The following is a 25,126-nucleotide window of genomic DNA, read 5'->3' as shown; positions in this document are numbered from 1 at the left end:
TCTGATTAAAAAAGAAGGCAGAAAATAAAATCAACAAAACAAAAAAGACATAAGAATTATCAAAAACTATTATAAAGTTTAATGTTAATAAAACTGAGAAGACAAAGGAAATAGTGTATTGCTTTAAAAATATAATGTGACAGAACACCAAATCAATATCTTAAACACTCAATGTTAAGAAAAAGAAATGCCCAAAGTAAAATAGCTCATGGGCCTAATGTATTATAGGAGAACTATATCCAATTTTAATAGAATAATTAAAATTATTCTACATAAATTATCCTAAAAAATTAAGACACTAGCAAACTGCTTTTATGAGACAAATGTAAAAAACCAGGGAACGCTAACACAAAAACCAAAAAAAAAATTATAGAAGAGAATTATTAATAAATATTGGGTGAAAACTTTTAAATAAAATCCTGGCAGAAAAAAAGACTACAGAAATTTATCCAAAAAAATTCTTCACAAGATGAATTCATACCAGGGATTAAAAAAACAGTTCAATCTAATTAAAAACAAAAACCATCTAAAATTATGTGATTATGCTAATAGATTGAAAAAGAGGCCTCTAAGAAAGCACAACACTGATTTATGTTAAAAGTCTTATAAAGTATAGAGGGGGATCTTCCAAAATAGGTTTAATTTATCTAAATTATCTAAAACTTTATGATTTTATATACATATATTATTTATCTAAAACTAAGAGTAAAAATTATATGTGAGAGAGAAATACTAGAAGGTCTCTTTGATAAAAATTATTGGGAAAACTGGAAAGCAGTCTGGTGGAAATTAGACCAACATTTTAGACCTTATTCCATAGTAAATTCAAAATGGATATATGACCTGAATATTAAAGGTCATACTGGTAAGGGAAGGGAATAAACATTTATATAGCACCTACTATGTGTCAGGAACTGTACTAACATTTTTTAAACTTCTATTATTTCATTTGATCCTCATAACAACCATGTGAGGCAGGTCCTATTATCATTCCCACTTTAAAATTGAGAAGACTGAGGCCAACAGAGTTAAGTTAGTTGCCCATGGTCTCACAGCTAGAACTCAATTCTTCTTGTGTACCACTAGCTGCCTCAAAAATTATTAAACATTATTAAAATTAGAATAAAAAGATAATTACTTTTCCCAGTTATGGTAGGGGATGAATTCTTTTTTTTTCTTTTTTCTTTTTGGAGGGGGTCGGTAGGGCAATTGGGGTTAAGTGATTTGCCCAAGGTCACACAAAAAACTGATAGTTTTTGTGGGGGTAAGTGTCTAAGGCCAGGTTTGAACTCAGGTCCTCCTGATTCCAGGGCTGGCTCTCTATTCATTGTGCCACCTAGCCGCCCCCTGGGATGAATTCTTAACCAAACAAGGAATAGATATAATTTTTAAAAGATAAAAAAAATATTGGGGGTACACTCTGGAGGAGAGAATAGGCTCAGACTTAGCACAGTTTCTACTGTTGTTCTACCAACATCATATTCACATCCAGCATGAGTGGCCTATAATTCTTTGTTCTAGCTGGGGTCCAAATGTAACTCTCCAAAGCTACTCAGTATATAAGACCATACAACTGAGTACCTGACAAAAATTGTGTGTCCCTTTCTATACATTATACAGTAAAATTTCTCTAATAGGCCCTATGTCACAGGTGTATGCCTCAGTGTATCCCTTCCACTTAGAAAACAATGCTGCTGGAACCCAAATTCACCAAATAACAAAATAAGTAGGCTCAGAATATGAGCTAAATAAATGTTTGTTGACTTGATTCAGAGACAATATTAAAAGTCGTCAAATAAGCCCTGAAAGAGAGCTAGGCCCCCCACCCAAAGAAAGGAATTAAGTACTGACGACTATGTGGGGTCTGGGGCAACCTTTTCTATAGATTTGCATATTTCTATGGATATTCACCATAAAGCAAGTAGTCTAGATCCTTTTAGATGAAAAAAGAAAAATGTAAACATTTCTCAACTAGTCCCCAGCATTTTAGTGATACAAACTCCATACTTCTCATACTAGACTCATTGCCAATACTTGTATAGGTGTCTCAGAAAGAAACAGTTTAGGTTCAAGCCCAGCTCCTCTGACTTTAAATTCAGTGCTCTCTCCACTGTACTTTGCTGAGGGCAGGGACCTTGTAATGTACTCCTTGTATATGCTCCGCAGCATCTAAGTATAAGGCACATAATTGTTCAGTGAGAAGTAGTGGAATTTAAGCTTCTTGATGTATTATTCACTTTTTTTTGGTTCCCCGGGGCCTACCATGGTGCTTGGTACAGTAGGTGCTTAATAAATGTTTATTAAATTGAATTGAAGTATCATTTTATAAAGCGATTAGTGAAATTATACCTTTTTATAAGTAGAAGCTATAGAATTCTGGTGCCTTCCCTCTGTCAGTTGCTTCCTATTTATCTTGTATAGAGCTTGCTTTGTCTATAATTGTTTGAATGTTGTCTCTATCATTAGATTGTAAGTTCCTTGAAAGCAGGGATTGTCTTTTGTCTCTTTTCAATATCTTCAATGCTTGCGACAGCTCCTGGAACATAGTAATTGCTTAATAAATATTGGTTGATGATTGATTGATTATAAACAACGATTTAGATCAAAGTATCAGAAAGTCAAAAGTCAGCCATGAGCCAAGGTTTCTAAACCATGCTAAAACTAAGAAGATTTAAAAAATTTGATGTTTGCAAAACATTAAGCAAAAGGAAGGCCTGGTGCCTCTGATAAAAGAAAATGGATTAGTGTTAGATTACAAAACAAAGGGAAAGTTACTCAATTTTTATTTTGTGTTGTTTCTCTGATGAGGGTAATGATTTTCAAATTGAAAAGAGTAGTTCAAATAATGTCAGGAAGAAATTATAGAAATTACAGATAGGTGAGGAGATAGGAAGAGAGCACATAGCTAGTTTAAATAAATTTACAGATAAAAGTTCAAATGAATTGTCTCACTTATTTGACCAACAATAATAAAAAAAATTACTGATGGCCTACTATATGGAAGTACAATGTAATTTCAGTCACTGTAATATCTGAGAATCCTGGCAGAGCAGGAGAAAGGAGAGATACCAGAAAAGTGAAACTTTTAAGAAGGGGGGGGGGGGAAGGAATCCTTGGAACTTCAGGCTCTTTGGCTTTATCTCCAACGACATTCTAGAAGAGATTATTAAATAAGAGACTTCTTTCAATGTGGATGAATATATGACAAACCCTGGACACCAATGTAGGTTCATTAAAAGTAAATGACTGAACTCTCCTCGTTTTCTCTTTTTTTTTTTGGACTCTTATAGATAAGGGAGTGTAGATGACATTGTGAACCTTGATTTCAGAAAAGCATTTTAAATTCTCTCATGATAGGATTTTAGAGGAGATAGTAAGATGAAGTCAGTATTATATAGTAATATAATTTAAGTATATTCAAGTGGCAGAACCAAGATGGCAGAATGAATTGAGCATTTTTGCTGAGCTCTCCCAATATACCCCTCTAAACAATGTAAGCAAGTGTGTTGATCCAAATTTTGAGAAGCATGACCAATAAAAAGTCACAGTGAGCCATTTTCCCAGTTTAGGGCAACTTAGGAAGATATTGAGGTCTGTAGACACTGGGGAGAGAGAAATCAAGTACCCAACTGGATAATTACTTATTAAGCAGGCATTTAATAATTACTTATTGACTTAATTCATCAAGTTTTCAAATAGAAAAAAAAAGCTGATTGGATTATTCAACTACACATATAATTGTTCAGATTCACACATATATTGTCAGGCTAGATTAACTTTTGGGGATAAATGAAAACCCTGAATTTTGGTTAAAAAATCAGTGATACTAGCCTTGGATGTGGAAACCCAACTTAGCATTATTGCACATGAAAAAGATCTGACAGCGCAGTTGACCACAAGCTTAATATGGATCAGTGGGGCCATGTGGCTGCTAAAAAAGGTTGAATGCAACCTTACATTTCATTATTACTGCTATTGCTGGTTATGCTACCACCATCACCACCACCACCACTATCACCACCACCACTATCTTAATTCCTCCCCCCCTCCTCCTCCTTCTACCAGTGCTTCACATGCAATAGGTGGTTTGAATTCTATTTAATATGTTCTTTATAAAAACTCAGTGAGGCTAAGATCAAGTGTCTCATCTATTTTGCCAATAATGAAATAGAGATTTGGAAAGAGGTTAAGTGATTTGTCCATGGTCATGCAGCTAATTAGTGTAAGAGCAGAAACTCTAACCTTGACTCCAGACTCCATGTCCAGAGGTACAAGAGAAGAAATATGATGAATATATTATGAAGTGGTAAGATGATATCTTGAGTGTATCTAGTTCTGAGACTATTATCTAAGAGAGATGTAGATGAATTCAAAAGTATCCTCAGGAGAGCTACATTGCAGCATCAAGTGATCTGTAAACCGTGTGCTTTGAAAAAATGATTGTAGCATTTGGAAATATTGAGCATAGGGAAGATAAAATGAAAATAAGACATAAGTCTTCAAATATTTGAAGGACTTTCATGTGGAAGAAAGAATAAACTTGTTCTGTCTTTGTCCAGAAGATCATATGAGGGCCAAAAAAAGGGGAAAAAAATGAGAAAGAATTTTGTAAGGAAGAGAACTATACAACAGCAGAATGAGCTTCTATGGCACTAAAAGAATTTAGGGCAATGATGATTCCTTTTTTCCATTACTATCTTCTTCCATTCTTCTTTGTCCCCTTGTTCTTATAGAGCAGTAAAGAAAATGATTCATAAATAAAGCATTGACAAATTGTCTGCCCTTTCCAACGTTCCTTTCATTGACTCAGCTCTCCTTCATCTTCTTCCACATCAAATGGTGTTTTCAGAAATGACTACAGAATATGAGACATTATATAATGTCTATAATAGTACAAATGACATAATTTGTTCCCCTGAGTTTTTTGAACATAAAATTATATAGAATATTAAACCTAGAAAGGACCTTTGAGATCATAGAATCCAACTACCTTATTATACACATGAAGAATCTAAAGTTCATAGAGGTTAAATGATTTGACTGAAACTAGAAGTAAATCTAATTCTCTGCTTAGCCATATTGCTTTGTAAAGAGAATGCGTAGTATAAAAATAGCAGGTGCAAATATTAAATGAATCTTGGTCTAACAGAAATGCTGTTTCATTCCTCTACCTCAGCTGACACAAGTACCGTCACCACTGTGGAAACAAATGAAAATCTCTTCCTCTAAAGGATGTTTGCAATAGCCTTCCAAAAAAACCCACTAAGGGAAATATTTACTTTGAAACTCTATACTAAAAAGCTTTCTCTTTATTACCTCACATTTATTCTAAACCAGTTTGGTTAGACTCTGTGAAACAATGATCTATCTCTATATCAAACTGAGACTGGATTTGGCAGTGTTGTAGAGAGAATTCATGCTTTAGATAGGCATTGAATTAAATGACTTTGGAGATCTTCCAAAGTCTGTTCTATGATAACGTAAAAACAAGTGCACTGAGAGGGTCTTTTTTTTTTTTTTTAACAAATTACACCAGATGATGTTTATTATGAAAAACTATTCAAGGAGTTCATCTGTCACCTTTCAGATCTCTGAAGACAGTGAATTAAGCACAAAAGCAACAAGACAAAGTGAGGCAACAAATATTTATTAAACTCTTAATATGTGCTGGACACTGTGGATACAAATATAAGCAAAATAAGATGGCCCTCACTCTCATGGAACTTATATTCTAGGGGTGGAAAACAACAAAAAAAGAGAGCTGAAAAGTGGGGCATAGAAATAGGGAAGGGAAAGTTCCTGGACAGGGCCATCATGGCAAAGTCCTGAGAGTCAGAAGCAGGGCTGGGAGGGGAATGAAATGTGGCTAGACTGGGTCCATCCCCCAAATGGAGATCTTGGGGGAACTCACCAATGACAAAATGGGGCCAGAGAGGCATAGGGTAGTTCCAGGGTGAGAAAAATCACTTTAGTGACGCTGGAGATCTCTTAGAATATTCACTTATGGTTCATATCCTATGAAAGCTGGGCACACAAGTTAGTAATAAAAGTCTCTATCAAAGTCTACAGTATTTCACTTTGATTCAACAAACAATAAATGCTTACAGTGCATATAAATAAAATTTATGATAAAAAGTCTTTTCAAGGAATTTATATTCTACTAGACTTTATATTCATTTTTTTTCTTTTCTTTTTGAACACTATCCAAACATTGCCCTTCTCACATTAACTTTATTCCTTCCCCACCCCAAACCCCTTTAAAGCTGACTCTTCACCACCACATTTGCAGCAAAATGCTTCCATACTAAGCTGATTTTGAATGTGCTCATGCCTAATGAACAACCCATCCAGTGGTAACCTAATTGTGTCATACGTGTCAACCAAGTCAGTTAGAAATTCATTCAGGCTAGGACTTGGCCAAAGTCTGAGAAGTTCAGTCAAATGTATTATTTATTTCTGCTGAGCCTGTAGCACAGATTGAAATATGGTTTGGAACACGTTTGCAAAATATTGCTTTTAAAAATCACAAAATTTACTGCTGTAAAATGTCCAGTGATGTGGTGAGAAAACAAAACAAGCAGACTTTTCCTCATTTGGTGATAGAATCTCTTCATGACATCAGTGATACAAACACTGTGTTATTCTTGGCCTCTTTCCAATAGTTTTTGGCCCCTACTTCAACTGCGCCAAAGTCATGTCAAATACGTCAAAACGGAGGATACAAGACAGTCTCCCAAACTTAATACTTAATATGTGAAGTGTGTTCGGCTAAGCTTCACTATCCATTTGCTACCTGGGGAGTGTTTGATGCATTTGGACAGAATACAAATGTTTTTGAGCCAATTAATAGTGTCTTACAGGATGTTTCAGGCTACTGATGCAAAAATTAGTCAGCACTTTAAGGGTAAAGGAACTTCATTGTCAGGCTGCACATGGCAACAGTTATCTGGGAAGATGAGTAGAAACAGAGTCACCTGCTAAAAAGAGTGTCAGAGTGTGGTATTTCATAAACATGACTAAAGTTGACAAACTTCTTAGAGGAACAAAAAGAGCTTATATGATTAATGCCCATATACTTTACAACAGATTCTCAGAAGGTCCAGTCATGTTTGTTTGCTTTTGAAGTTGGCAAATTTTCATTGCTATGACAAAGGCCCATCAGAGGTATTAAGCTAATTAGACTCCACTCATATTTACCAGTTCCCAACCATTTGTGACTGAGAAAGCAAATGACAAAATGCCCCCTAGTTCTTTGGCTTTAAACTATTTAGATGCTGATCCTGAAACCGGTCATATTTTGTGAATGAGTGCTGGAAGTGACCATTGGTGGTATATCTACCTACCCTGGCCAAGTGCAATGTGAAGGACTTTCTTTCAGTGTTATCTGATTGGCTTTTCCATGTGTTTTTGTTTGGCAACTACTGTTTACATAACACATTCAACAATTCAGTGGAAGCACGTTGCTAAATATATGTACAGATGGCAATCTAGTTTGTGAACTATAAAACTATATGACCAGGGCTCTCTGCTTTCTCTAGTTCTTCTGACCTTGAGTATTATTAGTACTATAATTTGGCCAATATGAACTAAAAACACAGAATGAAAGGACATGTAGGAAAAAAAAAGATAATCAAGTCATTTTATTTCTCCCCCCAAGGGTTCAATTTATTTTCCTTCCGAACACTTTGCATAATCAGTGTTCTTATGTCAACCAGAGTACAGCATCATTCGCACACTCAATAAAAGATTCAGAAGCACGTGGGATGATAGATGACTTTGGAGCTAATACAAGGCTGTAATTCAGTGAGAGGGCTTTGTGGGTGTCGTGAACTCTGAGAGCACAACGAGAGTGCTGAGTGAACGGTAGCGGAGCCCTTGGAGTGAATTACAGCCCTTCATTCTCCCCAGGGTCATCATTAGGTATTTAAGAAATTCACTGGTGAAAGTTTAGTAACTGCCTCATCCATGCTCTGTGGGGCCCCTTGGGTCTGCAGGGAAGTCTGGGTACATGGCCAAATGCTTCATCCATGGTTTAGGGAGAATCTGAAAAGTGGTGTAGAAGCTCTCCAGGGACCTTGGAAAGAGACGAAATAATCTAATTCTTTGTTGAGGGCTAAAGAAGGTATCATGTAACATGAATGTAAGGAAAGGGGGAAGAGAAACTTTTTTGTGTCCTCAACCAAGGAAGCACAGTATAGTGGAAAGAACACTAAGTTAGCAATTAGAAGACCTAAATGCTATATTCCCAGCATCACCATCACTAGCTATATGACTGTTCAGTCACTTAAACTTTTCTGAGGTTCAATTTTCTCAACTCTAAAGTAGGAGTAATAATTCTTTCTTGACATGGTTCTTCTTCTTCTTCTTTTTCTTCTTCTTCTTCCTTCTTCTTCTCATCATCATCATCATCAAATGTGATTACTTTGAAACGATGAAGTCCAATACAAACACAAGGCATGATATTATTTTTAAGTTGGCATGCTTTTCCAGGAGAATTCATCTGAATATGGCCTTCATTACTGAGGAAGTGGGAAGATCTACCTCTTAGTCAAGAGATAGTGAATGAATCTGACAGGGTGTTAATTTTCCTCTGACTTTCTTCACTCTTAGTTATCCTAGCAAAAGTAATATGAATGAATATTATTATTTCAAATCATTATCAACATTCCTTGAGTCTTAGAGCTATCCTAGACTGTCCATCAACACTATTTAAACAACTAATGGAGGCATGCTTATTTTATAATTAATCACAATTTAAAGAAACAAAAGGGGGCTTCTTTTTGTCTTGACATTGATTCCTTAGCCACCATTTGAGCAATATGTCTTGAATTTAATTTCATTTAATCTTATATTTTTGTTTCTAAAATCCATACCAATTTTCTATAAGAGGATATATACCCAAAGACCTATTTTAGGATAAACACTTCCAAAATCCCTTTAATTTGTATATTTCCAACCACTACCTTCAACCTCAATTACTAGTTCATAGTGATAGTACTGTGGAGCTTTGTAGGTGGGACTTAGTATCCATAGTGAAAGAACAAAAAAATGACATTCAGCAACACCCTTAATTCTGGCTTGTTCTCAGTCCTTGTCTCTTGACCTGTCCTAGTGTGGATGTTATTTGCTGTTCCATATATACACATACACATACACACACACACACACACACACATATATATATATATCAATGGCAAACTCCATTCGTCTTGGTTGCTTATCAGAGAGATGACTGCTCTCTCTGATTTTTTTTTGGTTTAGACTCTTAGCTTTTTGACCTATGGAGAATCTTCTTAAATTGATTTTTTATTATTCAATCCTCCATTTTTTAATTTGGATTCATCCTCAGAGAGGAAAGGCCCCCAGATGGGAAAATAATTGATCTTGGACAAGTTGCTCTAGCTAATGATATGAAAAGCTGTTCAGTCTGTCAGATCAGCTCAGCCAATGAATGGAGAATTAGGGTGGATCCATAACATGGATAATTTTTGAACTACATAATAAATTTAGTCAAGGATAGGAAGCTATTTGATGAGGAGAATGAAATCCTAGGCTCAGGCCCATGTAACATAGGTTGAAGTGACAATTTCACCATCAAGAGATTAATCAATAAGGAGATATAGTCAGTCAAAATTTCTTCAAGTAGATAATCCAAAGTAATGGTCATGGGACAGTGCCAGAAAAAAACGGAAGCTTTAAGGAGACCAGAATAAAATTCTATAAATGAGGATGGAAGGAGTTGGCAACACTCAAAGCATGAAACGAGATAGTTTTGATTGCCAGATAAAGAAGAATCTTTATCACTGAAAGTTGGGAGTCAGGAGGTAGAAAGGAAGTACATTCCTGGGAAATGGCCAGGGACTCAAAGTGAGATATTCCAAAGAATGTCCAACCTATGGGGAAGTAGAAGGAAAGAATTAGTTCAATTCTGTGTCTATGACTGAGGGCCAGAGAAGGCAATTTATGAGGGCTGAAGCAGCCTGGTGAGCCAAAGCCAAGGCAAGGGAAATAGAGGCGAAGTTTAATTAGGAGCTTAGTCAGCAGGGAACAAAGATTAGGTTGAAAGTTCTATAGTTGCAAACCTTTGCAACATAGGAAAACTGGTTTTTTTCAGCTATTACTACAACCCCACTTCTTCATAATCTATTTATGCTGTAGTGATCGATAGGAATTCCTTCCTTTTAAATATTTAAGAGGTTTTTCTGCTACTGGTAAGTGGGAGTGACTAAAACCTGTAGCCTTTTCCTCCGAGGAGTTCTGGTAGTAAGGAACCCAAGTAATGATGTCAGAAGACCAATAAGTCCTGATGGTTGGGCTTTAGACCGAGTGCAATTAATAGGAACAAAAATTAGATTGTGTCATAGGAAAGAATCTTTAAGAGACTTAAGTTTCTTCTGGAGCTCTTCCTTTTCTCTAACCCTATTAGCAGTGATAATAGTTGTTTCTCCCCCTACCTTCTTGTAGTAAACTATCTGTAGGTTAAAAATCTAATTGTTAGCCCCTGTCTAAATCTGACTGACTTACCAGGATGTGTCACAGAACTTTATAGCTATAGATACCTCCCACAAAGGAGAGTGGAAATGGCTATATATATTCTTCCTCCTATACTACAGAACTATTGTATACCTAATCCTTGCTAGGGCATCTCAACCACATATACATCCAGAAACTCTCCATTTACCTCAGCTTCAGAGTTTTCCCAGTGCTTACCAGCCTGCTCTGCCCCCCCCCCGTAGGGGCTTAATAAATGCTTGCTGAATTAGTCAATCTATAATTTCTAAATATAAACACTTTATTAAAAAATAGTAATTCAATATTGCCTTCAACCACTTATTGTACTATAATCTTTTAGTTTTTTGTTTCATTTCTAGAATGAAATGCCTAGATTCTCATCCTTAGGTCATGAAAGCTTTCACCTCTGGACCTATAGGTAAAGGGCAATATTTGGTGTATCTAATATCAGGGGTGGGGAACCTGAGGACTCGAGGCCCCATGAGACCACAGGTGGCCAAGGGTACCCCATCCCTGGTCTACTGCCTACACCTTCCAGTGAACATGAATGTATTTTTCTATCATGAACTATCACTGCTGTTTCCCTAATTAGGTGCTGATTGCTGCCAGAAGTGCTTATTGTGGCAACCTTTGCTGTTCTGACAGCTCTTTGCATCCTTGCTCCCTAGGGAAAAAAAAATTTTTTTTCGTTGTATTATTTCTGGCAGGCCTGACCTTTTTCCTCTAAAATTTGGCTTTGTTCATTTGATAGTATTGCCTTGGTCAAGCAAACTATATTACCAGACCACAGCTGCACAGCCCATTATGGAAGCACATTGAAAGAATTATTAATAAATACATTGTTGTTGTTGTTGTTGTTGCTGCTGCTGTTGCTATTTTACATTTTGAAAAGCATATGCTTCTAGGATGGACTAACTCAGTTTGTGTGTGGATGAATGTTTCTGCCCACCTCTTCACAATCTTTACTCTGCTTCTAGTTAGGCTGGCCCACAGTACATTACTGTTCTACATACCACACACATGGGCCACAGATGGCCATTTTAATTTCAGAACTCAAATGTAATAAATTCAGCAGATTAACATTTGGCTAAGATTGAGTGCTGGGATTGTTGGATTGGCTATCATGGAAAACGCATCAGTGAACTTCATCTCTAACCAGACAGTGGTGATTCCATTCCCCACAAACAAAACCTTTGTTATACCTCTCTCCAACCACTCCCCCCCCCAACCCTCACCCCGCCTTGCTCTGTTACTCTTTCCTAGTGAGTAATATGTGAATCCAATCCATACTCTAACATTTGCCTACAAGCTGCCTGAAAGGTCTCAGAATTCTTGGCATTTGACTGTTGTCTAGCTAAAATATTCCCTTTTAGTATGTTGAGAGAGAGAGAGAGAGAGAGAGAGAGAGAGAGAGAGAGAAGCAAGCAGATATATAGACACTTAGCTGTCTTTTGTCCCTAGCTTTTCTTTTTCTTTTGATGGATATGCAGTATATGGCAGTCAGTTCATTAATAGCATTGATGGAAGAAAAATTACATGCAAGCAATTATATTAGGCATTAAACAGAGATGAACTCACTGTATTAGGCTCCGAGGAAATTGAAAACATGAAAATTCAGAAACTAATGTAAATATAGGACAAAATCAAATAAAGCTATATAGAACATACCTGACAGAAATATATGTAATATGTATCTGCTGTGAGGTTGCTGGAGAGAAGTGATTATAGCCAAATGAGACTAGACTAGGGAAGCTCCCTGCAGAAAGTGAGTTCCAGGAGCTTTTTGAAGGAAATAAGTGATGTAGTTTCCTAGAGAAGAGAGAGGAAGGAATCTACAATGGGGAATAGCATAGGAACAAGAAGGTGGCATGCAATGGAAAATAGATTGTTCAGGGTGCAGATATGAGAAAATTATGGTAAAGGGTGGGGTGGAAGGGTATATTTGTGTATATTCAGGAAAGAATCCTATAGACTCTATAAGTCTTACAGTTTTCTAGATGCAATAATATTAAGATCCTCACTCCCCCATTTCATCTAATGTTAGAAAGAAAGGAAAGCCTTAACTCATTTCTTTTTTATTGCTAAGCAGTAACTGAGTATGTTGATCATAGAATTTTGGAGTTGGAATAATAGCTAATAATAATAATAGCTAACATTTATATAGCACCTATTATATTCTAGGTACCATGATAAGTGCTTTACAAATTTTATCTCATTTGATCCCAGCAGCAACCAAGAGAGGTAAGTGCTATTATTGTCTCCATGTTACATGAGAAGAAGCTGAGGCAAACAGAGGTTAAATGGCTTGCCCAGGGCCACACAACTATTAAGTATTTAAGATTTGAACTCAGGTCTTCCTGACTCCAGGCCCAGCTCTTTATCCTTTGTGTTACCTAGTTATCCTGTTAGAAATGATCTTGGGCATCTGCTAATCTAACTTCCCAGACATTACAGAGATTTCCTTTGTCACCTGGTTCTATTCAGTATTCTGTCTCTCTCCTCAGTGTAATGTGGTAGAATATGTGCCATGACTCTAATGTCTTTTCTTCTCACCTCAAACTCTTAGAATTCTTAGCTTACTTTAAGGTTCAACTTAGATGCTTCTCTCTTTCCTGATTTCCTTAGTTGTTGGTGCTGTCTTCCTCCTCAAATTATCTTATAAATATTTAGTTATGGGGCGGCCAGGTAGCACAGTGAGTAAGAGCACCGGCTCCAGTGTTGGGATGACCTGGGGATCGAATCCCAGGCTCAGACACTTAGCACCCACCCAGAAACACCTGGCCATGTAACCTTGAGCAAGTTACTTAACCCTGATTGCTTTTAAAAAAATTAAAAAAAATATTTAATTATCTATTTATATATGGCACCTCTCAGTAGAATGTAAGTTACTTGGTTTGTTTTCATCTTTGCATTCCCAATGCCGAGGGAAGTGTCTTATACATGGTCAGTATTTTATACAAATAGTTATGATAAAAAAATGGTAGGGACTTAAAAGAAGTTGAAGTGATTAATAAGAGGTAGCAAGAATATACAGAAAAATTATATAAGAGAGATCTTAAAATCACTGTATGGTTACTGATGTAGAGCTAGATGTCCTGGAGAATGAAGTCAAGTGGGTCTTAGGAAGCACTGCTAACAATGAGGTTAGTGGAGGTGACAGAATTCCAGCTGAGTTCTTTAAAAGCCTAAAAGATGATGCCGTCAAAATGTTGTACTTAATATAACAGCAAATTTGGAAAAATCAACAGTGAATACTGCATTGGAAAAGATCAGTTTATGTCCTAATACATAAGAAGGACAATGTTCAGAATGTTCAAATTACTCAACAGTTGTGCTCATTTCACATGCCAACATGGTTATGTTTAAAATTCTGCAAGCTAGACTTAAGTGGTATGTGAACCTAGAATTACCAGAAAATTACCAGAATATCAGGCTGGTTTTAGAATTGTCAGAGGAACTAGAGACCAAATTGCCAACACTTGATAGATAATGGAGAAAACCAAGGGAGTTCCAGAAAAAGTTAACAAACATCTAATTCTGCTTCATTGACTATGCTAACATCCTTGACTAGACAACAAATTGTGGCAAGTCCTCAAAGAGATGGGAGTGCTAGATCATCTTATCCAGCTCCTGAGAAACCTGTATGAGGGTAAAGAAGCAACAATTAGAGCCAGAAATAGAACAACTGATTGGTTTAAAATTAGGAAAAGAGAATCATAAGGCTGAATATTGTTACCTTATTTATTCATTTGTCTTATATACAGAATACATGACATGCAATACCAGACTGGCTGAATCAAAAGCCAGGAATTAATGTTGCTAAGAGAAATATCAACAATCTCAGATATACAGATGATACCACTTTGCTGCTAAAAAGTGAAGAAGAATTAAGAAGACTATTGATTAGAATGAAAGAGGAGAGAATAAAAGGTGGATTGAAGCTTAACATAAAACAACAACAATAACAACAACAAAGATCTTGGAAACTGGTTCCACTACTTTCTGGCAAATGGAAAGAGAAGTAATGGAAGCAGTGTCAGATTTTATAAATCCTTGAGCTCAAAGATCATTGCAAACAGAAACTGTAGCCATGAAATTAAAATACACTTGCTTCTTGGAAGAAAAGCTATGGCAAGTCTGGACAGCATACTAAAAAGCACAGGTCCAAAGAGTCAAATCTATGATTTTTCCAGTAGTATAATGTATGGATGTCAGAACTGGATTATGAGGAAAGTTGAGCCATAGAATTGACTTTTATACAACAAAAAGATAAAATTAGTCAATACTTAAATAAATTAATTCAGATCATTCACTGGAAGGTCAAATACTAAAGCAGAAGCTTAAATACTTTGGCCACACAATGAGAAAACAGGACTCACTGGAAAAGACCCTGATGTTGAGAGAGATTGAAGGCAAAAAGGAAAAGGGGATGACAAGGAATGAGATGGATAGATATTGTCATGGAAGCAATGAACATGAACTTGGACAGACTTTAGGAGATGGGGGTAGAGAGAAGGGCCTGGTATGCTGTAGTCCATGAGGTCATGAAGAGTTAAATGTGACTGAATGAGTGAACAACAACAGCAGCAAAACAAAATAAAACAAGTTTTCAAAAGAAAAAACAAAAAAAAAAAGACAAAAAAACTCTTCTCCAGGCTAACCATTCTCGCTTCCTTTCACCCTTTCTTATACAACAGCTTCCCTCAGATCCCCCTCCATGTTCATCATTTCCCTCTATACATATCCCAGTTTGGCAATATTTGGTTTAAAATGAGGTATCTAGAAAATAGCACAATATTCCAGCTGTGTTTGACCAGTGCAGATTGGAATAGATCATTGCTTCCATTATTTCACATACCCTTCTTCTATTGATATTCACCATGAATTCATTATTTTTGCAGCAGCTATTTCATACCCATAGGATAATTTCACATGAACTATTGAAGTTAATTCCAGGTTATAACTGTACAATTGATTTTTTTGGATCTAAATACATGACTTTACATTTTTCTTACTACATTCCATCTCTTGTTGATTTCAACTAAGCATCCCAGCTTGTCACTACATTTTTCAATCTTTGTTTTACCCTTCAACATATCAACTATTCTTCCTAGTATGTTGCTACCTTCAAATTTGATAAACATGCCTTCTCTGTGTTCATTAGTGAGATAATATTTGTAAAGCTATTTGCACAGTATCTCGAACATAGGAGGCACTCAATAAATACTTATATCTTCCTTTCTTCATTGATAAAAATGCTGAACAACACATGCACAAGAACAGAATGCTACCATGTGTCACTAGTTACCCCTACAAGTTGATGATGATTCATTTATTGAGCAATTTTCTGGTCCCATTCAACAAGCATCTAAATGGTGACTCTTCACTGTCCTCAGTGCTTAGCAATAGAAACACAAAATGGAAATAGGACCTGCCTTTAAGAAACTTACTTTTTAAGGGGGTGGGGGGTGGGCAGGATGAAGAGGGAAATGATAATATGTACATTGTTGAATAAATATAAAATATATAGAAAGTAAATTTAAAGTAATTTCCAATAGAAGGATACTAGTTTCTGGGGAAAATCAGGAAAGAACTTTTGCAGGAGGTAGTGCTTAAACTGAAAGAAAACATAGGATTTGAAAGTTGGAGATGAAGGGGAGTATTCCAAGCATACAAAGGAATAGAGTTGGGAGATCTATCTAGAAAGTGAGCTAATAAGCCCATTTGACTGGAATATGTGAAGGATTATAATGCACAATAAATTTGGAAATGTGGGTTAGATTTAAATTGTGAATGACTTTAAATTTCAAGCCGAAGAGTTTGTAATTTATCTTAGAAGCACAGACACTTTTTAAAATAGAGGAATGACATCATCAGATCTTTGCTTTGGGAATATTTATTTGGTGCCTGTGTGGAGGATGGATTGATGATGAGAGGCTGAACATTAAGACAAATTAGGAGATTGTTGTAGTAGTCCAAGAGAGACATGATGAGAAAGTTAACTAGGGTGGTGGCCATGAGTATGTAGAGAAGGGAAGTTATATGAAAAGTGGAGAGATACCATTGGCAAGACTTTACAGTTGGATAAAGAAAAATAAAGAGTCAAAGATCACTGTAAGGTTACAAACCCTGCTCACCAGCAGGATGGTGATGTTCTCAAGAAAAACAGGAAAAGGGATGAGCTGAGGGGGCTATGCATCCCTTTCTTTATGTTATCATTCAGCCCACTTATCTCCCATCTTGGCCTCATGAATACCAATTGAATTCAATTAAACAAATCTTATTAATAATCATCGGTCTTTCAAATGTCTTCTTGAAATTAAGATTATGACAAGACTGAGTGACTGTTAGTAGAATTTATGTTCTGAGTGGATTTTTAAATAGTAGGAGTGGCTTTGTGTTAGTCCATTACAATCTCTTTCCATCTCCCTTGTTAGCAATAGTATACCTTTATGGGTCAAAGATTAAAGGTAAATGCTATGGAAACTAAAATTCATTGACCTCTTGAGGTCTGAGCCAAGATCATGTCTTTAATAGTCCCTAGCTCTTAAAAGACAGATCTAATAGACCCCAGGGTCCAGGTACACAAAGTTTAACTATAATTATGGCTTATGAAGACAGATCCTAAGAAACCCAAATTATATTGCTGTAGGAGGGATTTAGATAATATACACAGAAAACTTCATATGATTACAGTTTTGTAACTGGGAAGGCATTGTTGAAGGACATTGCCTGAAGATGAGAATTAAGAGGTCATAAATACAATCATAGTGTTGAGGCAAATGAGCATAAAAATGCATTTTTAAAACACTTTCTCTTCTAAAAACTGTCTTATTTCTATTAATGACTTTTTTACATTACATTTGCTTCCAGATTTGCTCCTTCCCTTTCCCTATGCTGAATCAATTAAAAAAGAAATAGAATAAAACCCTTCAGCAAAACAAACCAACATATTGATTGGTGTGTGTGTCAGTATATGCAATATTTCACACCCAAAGTCCCCAATCTCTGCAAAGGAGGGACTAAGCACATTTTTTTCTTTTTTCTCCTTCCTCATAAACTTGGTAAATATCAACACGCATAAACATTTCCATGTATAAATGTTGCTCCACAGAGGTCACTGTGGCTGGCTCAAGGCATGACTTCTTAAGATCCCTCTCCTACCTCTCTTTCTTCAGGTAGGGAGGAACATCCAAAGGTCTCTGGCACTAAGTGCCCTGTCTGCTTAGAGCTAATGAGATTAGTTTGTTAGAGTTTCATTCTAGGGCGAAGATCACAGTTCCAAGTTGTTTCCTTTCTCTGTAAAGTTAAGGAAAAAAATCAATCCAATAGAATTCATAAAGTGCTCTGGGCCCCAGATAATCCAAGGATTGTCAGTCTGGGAGGGAGATCTTCTAGCTAACTGAATTTAGTGTAGTCATCTACAGGCTTGCTTTCTCTCTCGCACACATGCTCTCTATAGCAAAACCCAAACTCAGTATATAGTCAGAATTATATTTATTGAGCAAACTGTTGTTAAAAATGCAGATAACTAGTAAGCAAAACATTTAAAGGAAAAAGAAAAAGTAATGAATCTCGCACACATTCTTTCCGCATTGGGCAACAGAGTAGCTAACATTTATATAGCACTTAACTATGTACCTGACACTATGCTGAGCACTTTACAAATATTATCTCGTTTAATTCTCATAACAACTCTGGGAAGTAGCTATTATTTTCCCTATTTTATAGATGAAGAACCTGACACAAGTAGGGGTTAAATAGCTTGACCAAGGTCAGACAGCTAGTAAGTGTCTGAGACACATTTGAACTCAGATCTTCCTGACTCCAGGCATGGCGCTCTATTCACTGTGCCACCTAGGATGGAATATGGCTTTCCAGAGAAATTGTTAAAAGCTGTCACTATAGAAGAAGACTCTGCCTTCTAGTCCCTAGTCCTCTATATAGTTTCCAGCATGGGAAGAAATACAACTCACAGAGTCTAACAATTTAGGCTCCCTTGAAAAGCTGTCAATCCCAACTTTGCCAGAAGGACGGTTAAAACAACAAAAGATTTTTAAAAGAAAGATTACACATGTAACTGTGAATCTCTACTGCACACAGTTTTTATATATGTTTATATAACATAAATATGTACGGTATATCTGAAATTTAACATGCCATTACAAGCTCTGACTTTCTCGTCTGTGTCCCTTTGTAAACTCCTTGTTTTAAAATGTTTCGTTGTTCCTCTTTTCTTTCTTTTCTTCTGCTACATTTTCTTAACTTTTCTCCAGGGCCAAGTATGGTTATTACTAAAATGTACAATTTCAATTGTTTTTGTACTTACAATTTATATCGTATGCAGAGTTTTTCCTGTTTTTACTTACTTTAATCAGCATCAATTCATATAACTTCCTCTGTTTCTTTGAATTCTTCATATTTGTTGTTATGGCAAATTACCTTATCATGTCATAGTTTTATTTAGTAATTACCAATTTTGTGGGAATACATCCCTATTTTCAATTCCATATTAACACAAAAAAAAGTGCTGCTATGGATAATTAAACACATATGGAACTTTTTTTGTGTGTCTTTGAACTTCTTGGAGTATGTGCCTTGCATTTCAATCACTTTCTTGGCACAACAACAACAATGGCAACAACAACAAACAATGATAGTGGTTTTATCTAATAGGACCCTCATGGTAACTCCACAAGGATGATGCTTTTATTATTTCCATTTTACAGATTAGGAAACTGAGGAAGGCAGAGGTAAAGTTATTTGCCCAGCGTCAGCTAGCTAGTAGGTGTCTGAGGCAAGATTTAAAAGTCAAGTCTCCCCAACTCCAGGTCTAGAACTCTAAATTGCTTTCTAGAATGGTTGGAACAAATTCACCGACAGTTTATTAGTATACCTATCTTTTAATGTCACCTACAACATCGACTATTTCCATCTTTTGCAATGTTTACCCACGTTTGGGATTTGAGGTAATGCCTCAGTGTTGTTTTGCTTTGTATTTCACTCAGTGATTTAAAATACCCTTCATTACTTATTGTTGTTAATAGTTTGAAATTATTTTACAACCATTTTCCCACATATCTATTCAAAGTTATATATGTTGGACAATGACTGCAATATTTTTGTATCAATTCAATATTGAGTATCATACCCTTTTCAGAGATATTTGATTTAAAGATTTTTTTCTCAGTCATTAGTATAATACTTGCTGAATTAATTGTTCTTATGTAAAAGCTTTGAATTTTCATGCAATAAAAATGATATATGTTGTGATGTCCTCTATACCTCATTTGGTTATGAATTCTCCACCATCCACAGTTGTGAAAGATGTTGACATCCATTTTTTTTTTTTAGCAATACCACAGCTAGATCTATAGTGAAAAGAGATAAAAAGAAAGAGGAAATATTTATGTACAAAACAATAGGAGCACTTTTTGTGGTGGCAAATAAACTGGAAACAGATAATGTTCAACAATTGAAGAATGACTGAATAAGGTATGACACATGAATGTGTTGGAATTCTATTGTGCTATAAAAAATGAGGAAATAGATAATTAAAAAAAGACATGGAAGGATTTACATGAGTTGATGCAGATTGAAATGAGCAGAACTTGAGGAAAATTTTATACTGTAAGATCAATATTATAAAACTAAACATAATTAATATTTATATGAATTATAAAAAATGAATTGCAATGAATATTATTAAAATAATTCATGCTTAATACTATGAGTTTTCATGATTCCAGAGAAAATCATAATAAAACATGCTATCCATTACAGCAATGTGACAAATTTAGGGTGCAAAGTGAGAATATATATGTGTGCATCTGTATACACGCATGTATATGTACATATACAAACATATACACAACACATATATTGGGTATACATGTGTGGGTGTGTATATACACACCCACCCATATCCATATCATATATACCAATACACATATGTACATATTAGAAGACTCCTCATCTAACCTTGTTCCATTCTCCTCACACACATTCTCCTGGCAGTTGTCAGGGCAACTCTGCCTAGCCTGTACAAAAGTTGTATGCGCATTCCTCCTGCTAGTTTTTTGCTTCCTTTTAGCTACATGAACAGTAGCTTGTTCTTCCACCACCTGAGACCTTCCAGCTTTCTCTTCTGAATGCTGTGGCACAGAAGAATCCTCACACAAACCATCTGACTTTCTTGCCATTTGAGCTTTTTCCTCCAGCAGCTTATCTCTACTTTTACGCATAAGACGACAACTTGTTAGTAGGACCTAGCCTCTCCTGCACACCCTGACAGTTCTTTGCCTGATTCTGTGGGTATTCCTTGCAAACATATTTCTGAATCTCTGGGTTCTCTCTCTTGTAGCCTTGGTTCCCAGTTTTCACAGGGTCCTGTCCTTTTGGCCCATTCTCTGGCTAGAGAGGAATAAAGCAGATCCTCCCACCCTGGGATAGCCATTTCTCCCTTTAAAGCCCTCCTGCTTCCAAATAGAGGCCTGACATTTTGTGATCCCATGCTTGTCATCAAATGTATAAACAATGCAGTATTCACAATGCCTACAGTAACTATAAATATGCTGATATGGTTATGAATCACAAAATGTAACAGGCTGTCTATATGGGGAACATAGCTAGAACATTTATTCAAATACCAGAAAACTGAATCCCCAAACCAGAAAGTCAAAGCCATCACAGTAGCCACGGAATTGGCACATGTAGTTAATGCAGTAAACACCCACATTCTCAAGCCTTCAAAACAGAATAGGTTACCTCAGGCAGAGATCCTCTGGCAGTCCTCAGCAAGAGTCCTTAGTAGAAATTCTGGCTGGCTCAAAAAAGGAGTTAAGCTGCCACCACTGCCACTTGCAGTCAGCACACTGGCTCCAGCCTGGCTCCTACTCAGCTCCGGCTCCTTCCTGCCCTACCCCTTCCTGCTACTTCAGCAAGTTCAAGGGGCATGGAAGATCTTCAAATCCTATTACCACAACATATATACACATATACATGGAGCCATTGAAGACATTTGTTTTGCTTGATTATGTATATTTATTGTAGCATATTGAGAGAAAATAGATTTTTGTTATTTTTTTTTTAAATAAAGAGTTGGGAGTGCCTTGTATGTGAAATGTTATGTGTTTTCAAATGAGGTAACTGAATCATTAACTTTACTTAACTTTGACTTTGTCTCTCTTGAAATGAAAGTAATCCTCAATTTTTTGAAAGATAAAACAATGAACTCAATAAAACTAAAAAAAAAAATTACACAGTCTTTTATATCTGTTGAGTATTCATTGGAAGCTGATTGTACTATTTGGTGTAAGATGTTGTTCTAACCAATTTCTTCAAAACTGCTTGGCAATTTTCTATTTCCATTAATTTTTGTGAAATAAGGAATTCTTTCCTGGAGTAGTTTATGTCCTTGGGTTTTCAGAACACAGTGTTAAGTTGAACTCTTCATTGCACTGATCTACTTTTCTGTTGTTGTTGTTTTTTAACCAGTCCTAAATAGTTTTAACAATTACTTCTTTATAATATAATTTGAGGTCTGGAAGCACTATTTTCACTTCATCACTACTTTTTCAACTATTTTTCTTGAGATTCTAGACCTTTTGTTCCTCCAAATGAATTTTGTTATTGTTTTGTCTAGGTCTACAAAGTACCCCATTGGTAGTCTGATTGATATAACACTAAATCTGTAAGTTAATTTAGGTAGAATCATTGTCTGTATTTTATTGGCATAGCCTAACCATGAGCAATGAGTATTCCTCCAATTATGTTATTCTTTATTATTTTTAAAGAGGTTTGAAATGGTATTTATTTTTATTGATATATTTTGTTTTTACATCATACTAATCTCCAAATACATGCCTCTGGCAACCCCTCCTCCAGAAAGACATCTTTCGTTACAAAGAAGGAAAGAGAAAAAAAATCAGCAAAATTTGCAAATACATAATAAAATTTTATGACTTATTCATTATTCTACATTCATAGTGGTACTTCAGGTACATTTTTTCTTCTTCAAAGTTAAGTTTGATAATTACGAAGGGTCCAATTTCCTTTTCTTTTCTTCCCTCCCTCCCTTCTCTGTTACTCTTTTCCATTTATATTGATGTAATGGTTTGTATATTATTTTCCTAGTTCTACATACTTAATTTTGCATTAGTTCCTATAGTTTTCCATGTTTCTCTATATTCTTCATCTAAATAATTTCTTATAAATAAGTTGTATTCATGCAATGCAATTTAACTCTTCCCCAGTAGAGAGATCTATTTGTTTCTGGTTTTCTGTTAATACAAAAAAATGTTACTATAAGTATTTTATTATATATGGGAACTTTCTATCTTTGACCTTAGGATATCTGCTTAATGGTGGATTTCCTTGGCCAATAGGTGGGAACATTTTAGTTGCTTTCTTCATATAATTCTAATTTTTTTGCCAGAATTATTAGGAAAATTCATGACTTATTAATGTATATGAGTTTTAGTAGTTTTTAGTAGATTTTAGATTTAGTAGTTTTAGTAGATTTTAGATTTGTTCCCAGCATTTTATACTTAATATTGAGTATGATTTCTCTTTGTAGCACTTCCTTTTGGAAGTACTGTTGCTGTATAGAAATGATAATTTTATGGATTTACTTAGTATTCTGTTATTTTGTTATTCGTTGCTCCTAGTTCTGCTCATTTTTCTACATAAGGACTTCAGATAGTTGCAATTATGTCTCTCCTAGGTTTTCTTTCCTCTAGGTTTAGAAAAGGGCAAATCTAATTCTCATGAATCGGAGTTATCTCAAAGTGGATGGGCTGCTTCATGAGATACTCTCTTCCCTTTCATTGGAGATTTACAGCTAAAACCTTCAGGATCTGCACTTGTTGGGTATATTGTAAAGATAATATCATTTACTTTGTGGTTTGGATTAGATAGCTTCTGACTTTCTGGTTTTAAGCATCTGCTAAATATAAGGTCTTTCCTCCAAGTTCTACTCTGTTTTCTCCTTATGTCATGGTGGAGATTCTAGTTTCTGGAAGGATATGCTGATGAAACATAAGCTGTAGCAGGCTGCACTATGTTGAGAGGGTTTTGAGTATGATCCTAGGGATATGACGAATCTACTGTCTGAGGATCAGCAAAGCAGCAATATGGAGAGACCCATCACTAGTGGGTTAGTTACTAGGTTGAATTCTTTGACCCTAGCAAATCTCTTTTTCTTCTGTAATTAACAGAGTGGGATGGAGGGAAAGGAATCAAAGGTCAGAGAATCACAAAGATTCCGTATCTCTGAATATCTCTTTATAGCAGGCTGACATACAACTGACCAAAATGAATCATATAAATATACATGGGGGAGGGGGAGGGGGAACCTAAGGTCTTGAGGCCACATGTGGCCCTCTAGGTCCTGAAGTACAATCCTTGGACTGAATCCAAACTTCACAGAACAAATCACCTTAATAAACAAATCCCCTTAATAAAAGGATTTGTTCTGTGAAGTTTGGATTCAGTCAAAGGGCTGCACTTGAGGACCTAGAGGGCCACATATGGCCTTGAAGTCTCAGATTCCACTCCCTGATATAGATCAAAATGTATTTTCTAAGCAGCTACTTGAGTGACAGGCACTCTACAGATATTATTGTAGTCATGAAACCAAAAAGACAAAGGGAAGTTGCCTTTGTCTTAAGGGAAAAATTAAAAAGAACTTCTTTAATTCCCTGAGACAGTTGAACCAACTCTCCTACTTCAGTTCTGGTATCAGTTCATTGATTATTTGCATTATCTGCCCAATATATTTGTAATACTTCATCTCCATTCCTTCACCTGTAGAAGGAAACAGGAGAGAAATAAATGCAATATATCCTATGCATTTGTCTATGTAAATAATATTCTGGGAAGGTGAGGAAAGAGTATAGGAGAAAGAGACATTATTTAGCTTACAAATGTGTGGGCAAAACTAAACACAGCAGTAGGGTAGGGAGAAAAGAAGAACTGATTTTAATGGCATAAGAATATGTTTAGTCTGTTTTATTTATTATTTTATTACTTTATTATTTTATTTATACTATTTATTATTCCAATAGTGGAAACTCCTTGAGGGAAGGATTTGGGCCTCCATACTAGAGTAGATAGTAAAATGCAGCTGTGGGTAATTAGTAAACATTTACTAATAAGAAAAAATTAGTAACAATAGTAATAAACATATACTAGCTTAGGTGTGAATCCTGGCTCTGCCACTTACTAGTTTTGTTACCATGGACAAGTTAGTTAAATCTTCTATGCTTTAATTTCCTTCTTTATAAAATGAGTGAATCTGACTACATGACCTATAAGGTCCCTTTTAGTTCTAAATCTATAATGCCATCATGAGCTATGTTAATTCTAACATCTAACGTAAAGAGAGGCAGCTAGGAGCCATAGTGGATGGCCTGGACCCAGGAGGATCTGAATTCAAATCCAGCCTTATATCCTTACTAGCTGTATGACTCTGGGCAAGTGACTTAACCTCTATTTGCCTCAGTTTTCTCATCTGCAAAATGGGGATAATTGCATTTACCTCCCAGAGTTGTTGTGAGGATTAAATGAAATAATATTTTTAAAGCACAGTGCCTGGAATACAGCAGGTGCTATT

The 25,126-nt window shown here is 35.8% G+C and overlaps 1 long non-coding RNA gene across 1 annotated transcript; it reads right to left on the bottom strand.

Annotated features, from left to right (window-relative positions):
* Positions 1–7,649: 7,649 nt before the first annotated feature.
* On the bottom strand, positions 7,650–21,467 carry LOC138141879 (uncharacterized). The gene is made up of 3 exons (XR_011163298.1): positions 21,280–21,467; positions 19,798–19,883; positions 7,650–8,615 (listed from the first exon to the last, which is right to left on the bottom strand). It is a non-coding gene; the product is annotated as an uncharacterized lncRNA (long non-coding RNA).
* Positions 21,468–25,126: the final 3,659 nt, after the last annotated feature.

Source organism: Petaurus breviceps, unplaced genomic scaffold (genome assembly GCF_028583685.1).
Source record: "Petaurus breviceps papuanus isolate PSGF00001 unplaced genomic scaffold, PetGlider_PUasm1.0 90504, whole genome shotgun sequence".
In the NCBI taxonomy this organism is placed as follows: domain Eukaryota; kingdom Metazoa; phylum Chordata; class Mammalia; order Diprotodontia; family Petauridae; genus Petaurus; species Petaurus breviceps.
This window is presented reverse-complemented; position numbering and strand designations above follow the sequence as displayed.